The following is a 14,965-nucleotide window of genomic DNA, read 5'->3' as shown; positions in this document are numbered from 1 at the left end:
CTGTCAGCTATAGTTCTTAGAAAGACAACCTGCCAGTCACACTTAGATAGAAATCAGAAATCAGAACATCCCAAGATAATAGCATCTCTAGTTTCCACAAATCTTATTTCTGGGATCATTCCTAACACAGAGTCAGCTGAATCATGGATGTCCTTTTTAAAAAAATTAGTTTTTATGATAACAAATAACTTTTGGCATCTTTTTGCTTCAACTGATTCTATTTTGGCAACTGATAAAAGATTTCACAAAATGATTATTTTGTAATTCTGACTCCTGAGAGCACAATTAAATCTGGTGTTATATCAAATTGTTAAAGGACTCTGTTATATGGTTTATGTCTTTTATTAAAGCCTAAATTGATATCAGCTGAGACAAATCAGAAGTAGAATTAAAAGTTGACATTTACCATTATTGGTTGTGATCTTATTAACTGTTACAAACAAGGAACATTACCTGAATTAAATATAGTTTGTTTCAAGGATCTGCTGACTCAGATACCTGAAAACAACAACTAACTATTGCTTATGTGATTTAAACAAGAAATGTAGGCTCCTCTCCTTTTTTTTTTCCTTCTTGACCTCCCTTTAGGGCAGGGGTGGGCAATCTCAGTCCACGAGGGCCGGTGTCCCTGCAGGTTTTAGATGTGTCCTCGAACCAACACAGCTGATGATTTAAATGGCTAAATTCGCTCCTCAACATGTCCTGAAGTTCTCCAGAGGCCAAGGTGAGATCTAAAACCTGCAGAGACACCGGCCCTCGTGGACTGAGATTGCCCACCTCTGCTTTAGGGGTTGCCACAACTGATCTGCCTCCATCTCACCCTGTCTCTAGCATCCACCTCTGTCACACCAACCCTCTGCATGTCCACCTTCACTGGATCCATGAATCCTCTCTGTGCTCTTCCTCTTTCCGTCCTGCCTGACAGCCATATTGAAAATAATATTGAGTGTTGAGTATTTTACTGGGTATTGAGTTTGAAATTCTAGTAGTTGAACAGCAGTTGTTGTTATCCCAGGCTTCGAACAATCCAACACGGAAACTTTACAAATGATCCAAAGAAGCCAAAGAAGCAAACAACAATCAGTCATGGATTATTTCTGATCCTTTAGCTTTTCCCCACCTTTATTCTCTCATCTTTAAATTAAAAAAAAAAAACAACCGTCTGTGTCCATTTCAATGTTTATTTTTTTTGTGCTACAAATAATCTAAACACAGGTTGATTCTTTTACCATTGCTTTGTTATCTGGGTCTTTGTAGTATTTTTCTTACACAGTAGTTTATGTTTGAGGCGTTGTAGAATGACTGAAAGGGATCCACTGGATGTTGTATAACCCTGTTTTGTTTGTAGGCCGTTTGAGGTCAATTGTTTTAAATGAGATGAATATTTTAAAAAAGGAAGCAAACAAACAAAATTGAGTGTTCTTTTGTGTAATTGTGTTAACACGATCAAATTAAAACAATACTTCAACTGAACAGTTCTAATTCATTGTATTTTGATGAAACCCTTCTACAAGCAACTCCAAAAAAGTCGGGCCATTACGTAACATGCAAGCAAAACCAAATTCAATCATTTGCAAATCTTATAAGGCCAAACATCAAATGTTTCATTTCATTTCATTTTAAAATGTAAAATGTAATATTTTAATAATAAAATCTTAAAATCTAATAACAGTCCCACAACAAACATCTGGGCAGTGGTTTCCATGACAGAATCATGCAGTGTCATCACAGGCATCCATGCTGATTTTCAGTCTTGGGCCTGTGATGACACTGAGATTACTCTAGTTTCACTGTAACTTTGGATGATGTTATGTACTCTAGATGACAAGGCGATAGCAATTTTATGAGAACACGAGTCACTGTTTTTAGAAGATACCAGGCGAACCTCTGCTCATCTTCTGAGAAACTCTGTAACATGTTCTTTTGATTCTCAGTAATCTTACTAACCTGGGAATCAACCGTATTATGTTCCTCCAGCTGTTTTTCTTTATTTTCTTTTTTTCTTTTTTTGTATTGCCAACGTCTACAGTTAGGTATTATGACATGAATATTCATTTCTTTTTGTTTGCTTTTCCTTGCTTGACTACAGTTACATTTCTGCAGTCTTCAAATAATCATTGGAGCTTTTAAAAATGTTCTGTCTAAAAAAAAAAGCAGCAAACATTTGACAGCACTTGACCCAGGAGACAAACAAAAAGAAAACAGGATGCTGTTGAAAACAATGGACAGGTAATCTAACACAAGCCATTTTTTAAAATCCAACAACAGGAAAAGGAATCAATGAAAGAAAGCAAAAAATCAATTCAAGGAACCCAGGATGGATGGAGCAAACACAAAAGGTGGGAAGCAAACAAAGACAGGAAATGAATTCATCCGAGAGATACACCAGGTAAGCGAAACAAACCTGACACCATGACACATCAGAGGTGCAGTTAAACATTTAATTCTGCAAAATGCTGGTCAAAAATCAATGTTTGTGTAAGAATGAACTTATCCAGGTGTAGAAGTTTATACAGTGTAAATGTAACTTGTGATTACTACAACAGTCAGCCTTGTTGTTCCTGGGAGATGACAGAACTGGTACCTCTTTCATGTCTGTATGATAAATAAGAAACTGCAGATGGGAGCTGGTTTGGTGTGTATGTAAACATTTTTGTATTTGTGTTTTTTCCCCTAAGGAATCATATTAATGTGGCTCTAACACCATCATTCCAGCTGATCAGCCATGTCACTGTGATGTATAGCTTTCCAATACCAGATACAAAACATCTCATGTGGTAGTGGTAGATGTTTCCCTTCACAACATTTCTTTTTTCAGAATGCAAGGAGTTTGTTTTGGAAGACTTAAAAGCTTTTCTGACAGAAAGGCTTCCTTCTGCCAGAGAGGGCTGTCATCCTGCGGAGGGAAAGATTGTTCACAAATGGAAAACATTCAAGACAGTTGCCAAACTTTCCAGGATTGGACGTCCCAACAAATTCAACTCAAGGTCACATTGTGCAGTGCTCAGAGAAACTGCAGTTAACTCAAGAGCTACATCTCTGACTCTGTTAGCATGCTAAATGTGAAAGTTCATGAGAGTGCAGTTAGAAACGCACTCAACAAGTACTGCACGACTTGTCTGGATGGAAGCCTCTTTTCTCTTTAACAAGAACATGACAGCACGGATTAGGTTTGCAAAGTTGCACCTGAATAAAACAAAAAAGACTTCTGGAACAATGTCCTTAGGATACATGAGACCAGAGTGGAACTGTTTGGGTATATCACACAGCACTGCATTTAGAGAAAACCCGAACACAGCATATCAGCAGAAACACCTCATACCAGCTGTTAAGCATGGTTGTAGAATGGTGATGAATAGTGCTGGCTGTGCAACCACAGGGGATTATTAAACTATTCTGATTCTGCTTTTTATTCCAGAAACACGTGTGAGAGCTAATTTTAATATCCAGCCATTAACTATCTGTAACTCTCTGCAATCCACTAACCAGCTTTCATACCCTCTTCAAACCAGCCTTTTCCACTGTGGATATTTTAACAGCACGGGGAAAAGCACCATATCTACATCTATGACACCAAGCTAATACATTTCTGCATTTTGATGAATACATCCTCTCCTTGAAGGAGCAAAGATGCTCATTTCCATCATATGCAATCTATATTTCATAAGACTAAAAGTCTCACTTGGCCTCGAGGTCAGTGAATTGCAAACATAGCACAGGAGCCGCTGGTTCATCACGTACATCACCACCTCCGGTCAGGTGTACTTAAACACGGGGCGCCTTTCTGCCAAAATAAACATCCAGTTTCATCAGCATGGTAACTATAGCTCTGCTCAGCTGCAGGCCCCTCAGTAGTCAACGATACAGTGTCACTGGTGAGAATATGAGGGGCGTGTCTCTGAAATGGAAGACATCCTGGTTATAGCAGGAGCAGATAGAGTGGTGACATGTGTGACTCAGTCCCGATTAATAAATCAAGTTTGCCTCGGGATTAGGAGGAGTGGGGTATGAAAGACAAACCATTCCAATCATTTTGCACTTCTTCAGCAACATTAAACGTTGCCTCCTCCCCCCTTAGACATGTAATGTTGTTTTTGAAAGTTATATAATGAACTTTATGTTGAATGATGTCCAACTGGGAAATCTAATAATACCAAGTGTAGCAGTGTGAACACGCACATCAGCTCTTTCCAATTACCTGTGAGTCTGCAGCATTAAAACGGATTTAACTTTTAACGTGTATGTTTAAAAATAAGCACATGCTTGCAGTTATTCATCCAGCTGTCTTCGAATTAAATTAGTTTGTTGAGGTAGAAAAAAAATGTGTATGATGAATAAGACAGGGTGGTTGTGAATGAGGGGTGGAGGAGTGGAGTGTGGGTGAAAAGGTCAGCAGATGGTTATTTATTTGTCGCATCCTGACGCTATGGTGATGAAGGTTAGTATGTTAGGCATTCGCACATGATTACGGGGACAGCGTCCATGATCCAAGTCACATACTTTATCTTTTTAGTACTGTTTCTTACAATATGCATGCGAATGGGACTTTGTATTGGTGGTGCAGAGTTTGGTGGATTAGAAGGGACAAAAAGCATTTTAGCTTTTGTGCTGCAGAAGGGGAACGATGCAGGCGGCCATCCTGATACTTTTGGTGGACTGTATCTGATCTGCTGCAGCATTTAGGGCACATTAAAGCTTTTGGCATATCATTAGTGGATATGCATTTCTTTCAAGGATGTTCTGCCCCCTTGTGACAGGAAATCCAATGCTTCAAGAGCCTCTCTGTACATGTGCAGTGTTATTTTCACTCTCACTTCTCACTTGAAATAAATACAAAAAGTGTCGCTTGGGCCTGCTGAGATGAGTGTCAAAAGGCGTTTACAGGTAACTGCTTCGCTTTACATTGCAGGAATTAATAGGGACGTGTGAAGGTGCAGTGGAACGAGGTACGCATAAATGAATCAGCATCTGTGGATTTGGGCCAACTGAACTGTTAAAACAGATGGATATTGCATATAAGAGATTAGTGGGAACAGAAGGTTTTGGCTATGAAAACTGTGTTTTGAGTAGGATCCAAATCCAGTCATAAATTACAAATGTGTAGTAGTCAGACACACAGGATGTAGTCTTAATGTGAGACTGCACTTTTACAGCATGCAAAATGGCGATACTATTTTATTTTTTCTTGCATGACAGACAATCTGTCATAAAATTGACATGAAGTATATAGCTGAGAAGAAGTCAGTAGAGATATTGACTTAATTCTGGCTTTTGGCCACAGCTCTAATTCTCATAACAAAATTAGATTTAAGACATTATTTGATTTCGAATGGTGCCTATAACAGCAAATCACCGTGGGATACTGAGCAAGGAAATACGGGACACTTTGGACACTTCAGTAGGGACTCCATTTTTAAATTAGATCAGCATCACTTTAAGATTCAGTGCAGCTTTCTTTTATTACCATCTTAGGACTGACTTGTTTTGATTGGATGTAAAAACCAACCTGTTATTATGCAACCAGTTACTCGTGCTCAAGGTTTACTCATGAAAATGTGGCCTTGTCAGCACTCATGAGGTCATACACTGTAGGTTAGGTGTGTCTGAGAAACAAAATAAAACATGGGGGGGGGGGGGGGTTGCCTTTAATCTGATTGCTCTTTGATTACTCAACCCAAGTACTGGTAAATATCAAACTTGCTCATTGGACCTCTGAAGTGTCAAGGTGTGTGACTGTTTTTAATTCTAACATGAGCTAAATGCAACTTTTTTTCCGCCTCGTGTTATTTTTAACAGTTACAAGTGTGTAGGATGATTAGTATATGGCACAGTAGTAAATAGCACACCATCTGAGTGATGAAAACAGTGAGAAGGAATACACAGGTGAGAAAGCAACCGCACAAAGTCTAAATTTAGTGTGTGAACAATGAAGTTTATTTAAGTGTAATACGACGAATGATGATTAATGATTAATCACATAGTTGACGGGCGAGGAGGGACTTTTTGATGAACTCATCAATACAAAGTTTTTGTTTATGAGTTTACTCAAGATAATTACTTGCAGGCTTTGAAAAAAAAAATCACTTTTCATGTTAAAAAAATAAAATAAAATACATCAGATTTCCCAGTGTGGTCGCCAAGGGGCGACACAGTACCCCACATTTTCTCCCTTTCTCTCGGCGTTGTCCTGTACGAGTCCCGGTGTGGGTGACGTCACCAAGGGGACCGGCGATCAAGCTGAGTGCGCTCAACGAAATCAAACCGGAAGTTAAGGAATTTGTCTTCAAAATAAAAGCATTATGCATCTTAGCTCACACAGAGGAGCGAAATGTCCTTGAAAATTGTAGGCGCAAAAATGAATAACAGCAGATTGAATAAAAATTAAAATAGACAATAAAATATTTTCAAATTCATAATCTTTATTTGCATCCTTCTTGCATTTCTTTTCACATTTAGCTGTTTCATGTTCAATTAATAAATAATTTGGGGGTTGACATGATATATTCATAAGTCGTCGTAAAAAGTCAAAGACAGGTGGAAAGGTGAACATGCAAACAAGGAAGGTTTACAATAAAAAATAAATGGACAGGTTTTTATTAGTACATTTCACAACATGTCTCATTCACACACATACAAGCGCTTTTTTCTCTCCATCTAATTGCTTTTTTATCTAGCATTCACACTCTGATGAACATCGGGAGAAATTCAGGGTTCAGTATCTTATCCAAGAATACTCTGGCGCTACTCTACCTCCTAAGCCACAGCCACCTTGGGAGGGTAGTGAGACCTGCTGTTATGTGTGGTTTGGAAATGTTAAAATTTTCATTGTGACTCACCAGGTAAGTCCATGGACAAGTTTGGAAAGAGAGTTAGAGAGGCAATGCTGAGAGAGTTTGGACATGTACAGAGGAGGGATAGGTGGTAGATTGAACAAAGGCTACTGTATATGAAAAGAGGAAGATGACAGAGACGATTTGTGGATGTAGTGAAGGTGGTTGTGTGACAGAGGAGGTTGTCAGTGATAGGGTGAGATGGAGTCAGAGCATCTGATGTGGTGACGCTCTAAAAGGAGCAGTCGGCTGAAGGAGAAGAACCAGAATTCCTCTGGAAACAAGTTTTTGTGAAGCCTCCAGACACCTTTAAAAGGGCAGACATCCTGACGAATCATCTGAATCAACTTATTAAATAAAACTATTGGTTACTTTGAGATAAAAAAAAAGAAGAAGCCATAAACCGAAACATAAGACATATATGATTTAAAAACTTAAAAGAAAACTTTAAAAATCTAAAGACATTTAATAAAAGCCCATTTTTCCCACCTGGAAGTTACATTTCTGTCACCATCTCCTCCGGACTTCAAATTCAGTCTTGTTTGACTGCAACGTCTCTACGCCCAGAGCTATTTTATTTTGAAAGCAAAGAGCGGAAGTTGGCAGCCCCGTAGACTGAGCTTGAAACGAGTGCTTGAGGTGGAGGCAGTCAGCCTGCGACGGAAAAAAACAAGCTATAATAGGTCGGACACTTCATGCTCGGTTCTTGTTTTAAAAGAAAGAAAAATAGAGAAACCGGTGGTTATGTGGATGTAGGAGGTTATTTTCGCGGCTTTCGCGCGGGCTCCCTAACTTACAATTTGATTGGCGGGTTCTGGTTCGGGGTTTGTTGTTGAGCGTGTCGCTGTTTGCCCATTCTCACTGGAGTGAACACTAAGGTAAGCCTTGTAACCGCAAATGAACTGTGTTAAGTTGGTGCAGTTGGACTGGTTGTTTTGGCCATTTCAGTGCTGCTTAAACGACCGTTTTCAGTTATATTTGCCCGGGAAAAATGTAATTACAAGCTGAGGTAAAAGTTGGGGTAAAGAAAAACGGCAGCTTGCTCGTGCCACTTTGTAGGTTTGACGCTGGGTCTTTGTCCACTCAGAGGTGGTTTCACTGGACGCTGTGTGCTACAGCCTCGGTTTTTCCTTGCGTTTGAGTGGTTGCTGTTAACGAGCCACACAAACAGTGATATTTTTCTTTTTTAATTTTTAGAGTCAGAACAAATGGTTTCCAATTTATCAACTTTACCGTTTAGCATTTTTTTTGCGGGGCCACTTCTTAAAGGCCTATAAGCGCAAGCTACTCAAGCAATCCTCAGGCAGGTCCTTTAGACTGTTTTCTCAGGCATCTGCTCTTGTTTGAGTAATTTCTCGCATTTATATCTCTGATTAATAAAACCCCACACACAATTTCCTGTCATTCTTTTTACATTTACAATGAGCTGCGTTTGTCAGCAGGCCTATTTAAAAACGCAGTGGCTTACACAATGAACCACATTTGCCAAAACACCATAGACTGGCGACTGGTGCCACATGCCGAGATTGTCAATGTTGAATGTCTAGTGGCTTTTCATGGTAACTACACCGTGCGTCGTCCTCATCAATAGCAGCAGAGAATAGCATGCATTGTCTGTCTTGCTGTGGCAGTTATTGTCCATAAGTAAAGTCCCTTTTATTCTAGAAGACGGGGGGAAATTTACACTTGCATGCAAATGCAAGGACTGAGGTTATAAGAAAGCACAGTTTCTCTTTTTTCTTTTTTTCAACATGCAGGTACACTTGCGTGGCACACCTATTCTGCCGACACACCCTCTGACAAGAGCACCATGTTAGCTCTGAGTCTAGGACAAGGTTCACTCAGAAATGAACAGGTATGCCGTGTAGGCATGTGCAATAATGGAGCGATAAAGTGTGAATTGCATAAACTTCCATTACATCACAAAGCAAAGAGAGAACGCGAGTTTCAGTGCTTTGCATTTCCAGCATATCAGAAACATGACTAAAACTAGAAAGACTGCTAATGATACCGAGAAGTGCAGTAACTGCATGTACTCACTGGAAAGGTGAGCTTTTCGGGCTGACTTCACACTCAAGTAACATTTAGTATGAGTGTTGTAGATTATGTGGTGGTTCAGTTAAACCCTAAATTTGACCTGAAACTATTAGTTATGGGAATTAGGGTGATCGGGTAATTTGGGTCTGATTCCACCTCACAGTGCATATTTGCTGCATTTCTTGATCCTCTATGATTGTAAGCTGAATATTATTGTATTTTTGATTGGCAGACAAAAAAAAGCGGTATTAAAATAACTCACGCCATGCCTTTTTTCCCCCTCCAATTTTACGACTTATAAACAGTTATAACTGAAAAAGTAATGATAATAAGTAATGATAAAAAGTCAGATAATTGTTGCAACCCTGCTGTATCCTGTTGCATGCATGCTTTTAAATGAGGTTTCGATCTAAGGCATTTTTTATGTTTTATAGGTACATTTTGAAGGAATTACCAAGTGTGTGCACATGTTAAGCAATTCTGTCATTTTAATGTAAAGTTGATTAAGTCAATTTTGCAGATGCTGCTTTTTTCCTCTTTAAAGTCTTTGTAAACAATTATTTGGGACTTTTTTTTTCTTTCTTTTCTTTTTTTGGCTGGTTGCTCCAATCGCATCATTTAAAGCAGTCTTTCATTACCTCTCCTTTCAAGAATTTATAATTGACATGTTTCATTATAAGCTGGACTTGTAGAAGAGCCCTTTTCAAAATGACACACATTAAATTGGCTCCATGTGCTGCAGAGACTGAAACCAATGGTGCGTTCAGGCAGCCATCATCAATTAATAAAGTCAAACATTTTAAGAGTCAATCTGTGGGAACTTCCCCTATAATAGTCTGCCAAGTGTTAAATGCTTGAGATGAACTGAAGCATTTTTTTTAACCAGTGTGTGATTCAGTATTGGGGTATTAAAACATGCATGGTTTTTCCTACCATAATATGTCTAAGTGAATGAAGCAACCTGGACAACAGGTAATGATTAACCTCATATCCAATCTGATAGAAAGAACAAACACTGGTGTTAATATATGACTTTGTTTGTTTCCACCTTGCATGAGCTTTGTCACTTGAAGTTGATATGAAGGCAGCTCGTAGCAAGTGTTGAACAAAATATTCTGGACGTCAGATGAGGTGGTATTGTATAAACGTTTGGTGCCGATTTAGAGAAAATAATATAATATGAATATTTCTTAGTATATGTGATGTTGATATATATACAAGCATGTAGATCGCCCTTGCATTTAGTGACAAATTGCTATTTTTCGTCTGCATGTCTTAACTTCCACTATCAAACTTGGAACATGTGCACGTTTGTCATTTGAGCTGCATTTTTTTTCTTCTTACATACGAGATACTAATCCAAATCCTCTTTCTTCTGTGTATTTGATTGCACTTTTATGAGCTGTGACTAATTACTCTGCTTGTCTTTCTTGTATATGCCTAATGGGCCTTTAAAAAAAAAAAATCCCTTGCATACTGCCGCGCTGTGCCCACACAATATTTTGTTCCTCTGTTGTTTTGAGTGGAAGCCAGTGGAAAATGACTTTGTTCCGAGCAAGTGATGCTTTGCTTCTTTCTCATTTTGCTGATTTATGTGATTTGTACTTGAAGTGGTCTTCTTTTTTTTCTCTCTCTTTTTTTTTTAAGAGAAGGCGCTGAGTCGATCATATGCGATCTTAAATTGTCTGTAATGTAGCAATGAATCATTTATAGTCTAATAACATAAGTGGTAGTTAAATGATTTAAGATTTCGAGTGCAGGCGAAATATCTTTATTTTTATGCCTGCTGTGAGAAAAGGGTTCTAAAACCTATTGCATCATCCCCTTTTATTTTATGACCTATATTACATGGACTGTCTCTTGGAGAGTGAGGGTAATTTTATTTACACTTTCTTCACATTGTATGGAACGTTGTGAAGAAAGTGTAAGACGCAGGTTTCTGTGTAGACCTCCCAAACAAAATAATAGAAATTAGAGCAGAGCGATATGACCAAAAATATTTATCACGAAATAAATTTGAAAATTTGCTATAACGATATAACTTTCCTTGCTGACAGTTTAACCAAAAGGCATTTCCAGTGGAAATTGGCCGACATGTCCTCACCATAACCATGCATAATATCCACAAAACTTAAAAAAGGGGTTATACACACACAATACGGTAATATTATATTGAAGCATAGTATGTGTCACTCCGTGAGTCTCCTGACTACGATAGCCGTAATGCTCCGACAATCCATCAAGCAGTACGGCTTCATAGCTTAGCAAAGTAGTACTAAAACATTTGACAGATTTTTGAGCACCGTGTACCACATAAAATCGTTTCAAGGTCAGTAAACACAACCAGAATTCGTACATAAGGCACACGGGATTATAAGGGGTACTGTCGATTTTCAGAAAAATCTTAGGATTGAATTTAAGTGTGCCGTATTTTCCAAAAAACACTGTAATAACGACGGCCCGCTAGCATGCGCTACCAAAAATAGTGCTTTGTTGTGTATCTGACGGACGAAAGCTAAACCAGTTCCACACCACTGAAGTTGCAGCATTTTTACAAACCAATTCTGGTTTATCTGTTTCATTCAACGATCTGCTTTCGCCCTTCTCATTCTCCATCGCCGCCATCCTTTTCCTGCCATCTGTGTATGAAAACAAAGGCACTGCGCATGCGCGTTTTACCCATATTCTATCGCGATATTTCATTTTCTTATCATTCCCCAACATTATACCGGTATTACCGTGAACGGTATGATATGGCCCAGCCCTAATAGAAATTTATTTCCAGCAATATTTTCAGGAGCCTACAGCAGGGGGAAACATCCATGGAAAAAATTTTTTTTTTTTTTCATGTGGAAAGCATAAAATTTCGTGTCCCTCAGGGAAAAGGCTTACTAGGAGTGAAGAAGGAATTAATAAATGCTGTGAGAAGACAGAGCAATGCTTCTGAAGAGAATCATGATGGAAGCAAGATGAAGGCCATCTCATTGTCATTGTAATCATCGGTAATCTGGGGAATAGTTGTCCATTAAACTGACAGTACATGCAGTTATGACTTCTGTGACTCTGTAATGTAAGAGAAGAAAGTTGATTCATGCTGCTGTTTAAACTGGATCAGGAAGGTTACCGTGTGTGTGTGTGTGTGTGTGTGTGTGTGTGTGTGTGTGTGTGTGTGTGTGTGTGTGTGTGTGTGTGTGTGTGTGTGTGTGTGTGTGTGTGTCTTGTTGGTGAAATATAATCTTTCTTCATTTAGGTTTTGTTTGTTTTTAAAGTTGGTGTTATTTCCTTCATACCACGTCACTGCAGCCCATCAATGTTTTTTTTTTTTTTCTTCTCTTCTGTTTTTTCAATGTTATTATCAACATGGCTCTGGGATGGAAGTGTCAGCCGGTCACTTTAGCGCAATGTGGTTTATTTGAACAAATATTGAAAAATGGAAAGTTAAGTTATGCACAAATATTGTTAGTGTATAAAGTGATCATCATAAGAATCATAAGAATTTCCCCTTCCTTATCTTAGTGTGCTACATCTTGTCCGAGGTGTTGCTTATTCTGTGCAATGATTTTTTTAACATGATTTTTCACAGTGTAGTGATTTGCACATTTGCCTAACAAGCAAAAGATCCCTGGTTTGATGCCGGGAGGAGACACAAATCCCTTGGGGGTGTCATCGGGAAGGGCATCCGGCATAAAAATCTGCCAAATCAAATACACGGACAGATCCACGGAGGTGATCGTTTGTCACTAAGGCAGCAGTTGAAAAGTAGTTTTTCTTTTCAAGACCGACTTAATATTTATTCAGTATAACCTCAAATTAGTGACTGAGCCCATAAACTCTGTAGAGAAGCTTTTACAGAGGTCAGGGATGAAAAACCCTTTCCCATAGACTTTTATAGAACCATAAATCTCTTTGTAACTGGAGCTATCACCATCTGGTGTCTTCCAGATAGATGCAGATTGTTAGGGACTTCCGCATTGGCTTTATTTCACCAACATGGAAGCTGTGTCTGTTTTATACTGTTTATGGCTGTGGTAGGCCCAGCAAACAATAGAGATCCTGCACTTGACGGTTAATGTTGCATGCAGTTGTGGGTGAACCATGTGAGAGATCCTAAGCAATTCAGAGATAAAGGCAACTGTTAAAGTTCCTTTAACAGGTTCCACTTTATAAACTTTGACACAAAATACATCTACACCAAGTAAAATGTATATGTATCTTACTGATTAAAACTCTTCTTTAGTAATCTTAGCTGCACCTGGAAAAAAATGTGGGAGTTTCAACTTTGAGTTTTATAGCTAAACTGAATGTTTAAAATGTATTGGTCTATCGTGGTTATTATTTCTTCTCTTTGGAAGCCAAAATGTAGACATTCATTCCTCTCTTTCTGTTAATCTGATGGCATCTGAACATGTCTGCTGCAATCCCATTGGCAATTTAAGACTCCAGTCACACGGGCCTTGACTTCAAAAAAGTATAACAGAATGAGTGATCGGCCGCTGTAAGTGTCTGTAACAGTATAACCTAGGCACGAGGCTTTATTCTAACAGATCTAGTAACATTTGTATCTCATCATCAAGATAGAATGATTCTTTGTTAACAGGTAGGTGTGTACCTACTAAGGTTGGGCAATATGTAAAAATTTTCCAACTGAATAGTAAGTCCACTAACCGACGATAGGCAATATAATTGCGAAGGTGACTTTTTGATAGGTGGAGCAATGTAATCATGCACACACTGATTTGCATGTTTAGAATTTATACGTTTTGTTTGGAGGGAATATTTGACCTTCTTTTCTTGTTTGTTTCAGCAATAATATAGCTACTTTTTTGGATTATTCGTTTATTTATTTATTTGAGATGCGCCAAATACTTTACGTCAGATTGTCTTTTTAAAATGTCTGCTAGAAGAGATGATTTGATTTTTAACTTACTTTTTTTTTGTGTACTGCCTTTCCTTCTTTCTTTTATGAGTTTGAGTAAATGAATCGCTGCATTTGGGCGCACTCTGAGAAGGGTGCATTTGTTCGCAGCTGGAAGAGGGTGCTGTTAAAATAGCGCTATTATTTATTTTATTTTTTTCCGTTGACTGCTTCTCTTAGCTTCTACCAACATTATTAGCAAACTTACTCATGGGCAGATGGATGGATGGATGGATGGATAGACAGATGAATAAATTGCTCTTGTAAAAACGATTGGTGAAAGGCTCGGCCTATCGTTGATATATTCGTCTAATCGCTCAAACTTAATACCTACCTGTAAGAGAAGTGTCTGCTATAGCTGAAGGTCTCAGCTCACTAAAAAGAAAAAAGCTCACTGTTTTCTCAAAATGCCATAAACGGCAATAATACCTGTAGAGGATAAAAATAAAAATAAAAAATAAAAACCCACAACAAAACAAAAAGCCCTTTGGAGTGACAAACAGACTACTTCTTTCTGCACAGAGGATGGTGTTGGAACATCAGGCTTTTTCCACATTTCACCACCAGCCCAGGTCCATAAACATCACAGAGCACAAGAGAGTTTGTGTGACTTAAACGCTCACACAGACCTCTCCAAAACCAACAAACACCTTTCATGTTGTTTTTTCTGTTAAATTGTTAACTGAGTACATTTGATGCATTGGGTCCTAGTCTATATAAATAAGACTTAAAGTCTTTACTGTAATGAAGATGGGTCAGATTAATGAGATTTACCAGTGTATAGTATTCTCTGAAGTCTGTTTTTTGCTTTATGTTGTTTTAAGTTTTGCCCAGAGTTTACTTTATAACTACAACATCAGACTTTCATGCCTGTAGCACTACATCTTTATTTATATTACTTTATGATAGGCTAACAAAGCCATGAGAAACATCACCTGTTGAAACATCAGCATCTAAACATTTAGTGTCTAGTGGACACCACACCCCAGGCTGTCGCTTTTGGCTTCCTTTTTTTTTTTTTGATGACTTTACTCAGTAGTTTAGACTTTCTGTTGTCTTTCCTGTGTTCCTCTTTTGTTCCTTGAGTTTGTCTAGTCTCTCCTTCTTGTCCTTCATTTCTGTCATCACCTCCCAGCTCCATCTCCTTCCACCCGGTTCGAGTTCCTAATTCATGCCCAACAAC

General features: G+C 38.5%; 1 protein-coding gene and 1 long non-coding RNA gene across 2 annotated transcripts in view; both read left to right on the top strand.

Moving 5' to 3' along the window:
- The first annotated feature begins 2,271 nt into the window (after nucleotides 1-2,271).
- LOC113008376 (uncharacterized) lies at nucleotides 2,272-3,421 on the top strand. The gene is made up of 3 exons (XR_003270013.1): nucleotides 2,272-2,389; nucleotides 2,679-2,738; nucleotides 2,819-3,421. It is a non-coding gene; the product is annotated as an uncharacterized LOC113008376 (long non-coding RNA).
- A 3,984-nt stretch (nucleotides 3,422-7,405) lies between these two features.
- LOC113007710 (cytoplasmic protein NCK2) overlaps nucleotides 7,406-14,965 on the top strand; it is a 41,360-nt gene continuing 33,800 nt past the window's right edge. The window contains exon 1 of the mRNA XM_026144569.1: nucleotides 7,406-7,708. The gene's annotated coding sequence lies outside the window, so the exon portion shown is untranslated. The remainder of the gene's footprint in view (nucleotides 7,709-14,965) is intronic.

Source organism: Astatotilapia calliptera, chromosome 16 (assembly GCF_900246225.1).
Source record: "Astatotilapia calliptera chromosome 16, fAstCal1.2, whole genome shotgun sequence".
In the NCBI taxonomy this organism is placed as follows: Eukaryota; Metazoa; Chordata; class Actinopteri; order Cichliformes; family Cichlidae; genus Astatotilapia; species Astatotilapia calliptera.
Note: the sequence above shows the minus strand (reverse complement) of the source record. Positions and strands in the feature narration are given on the sequence as shown.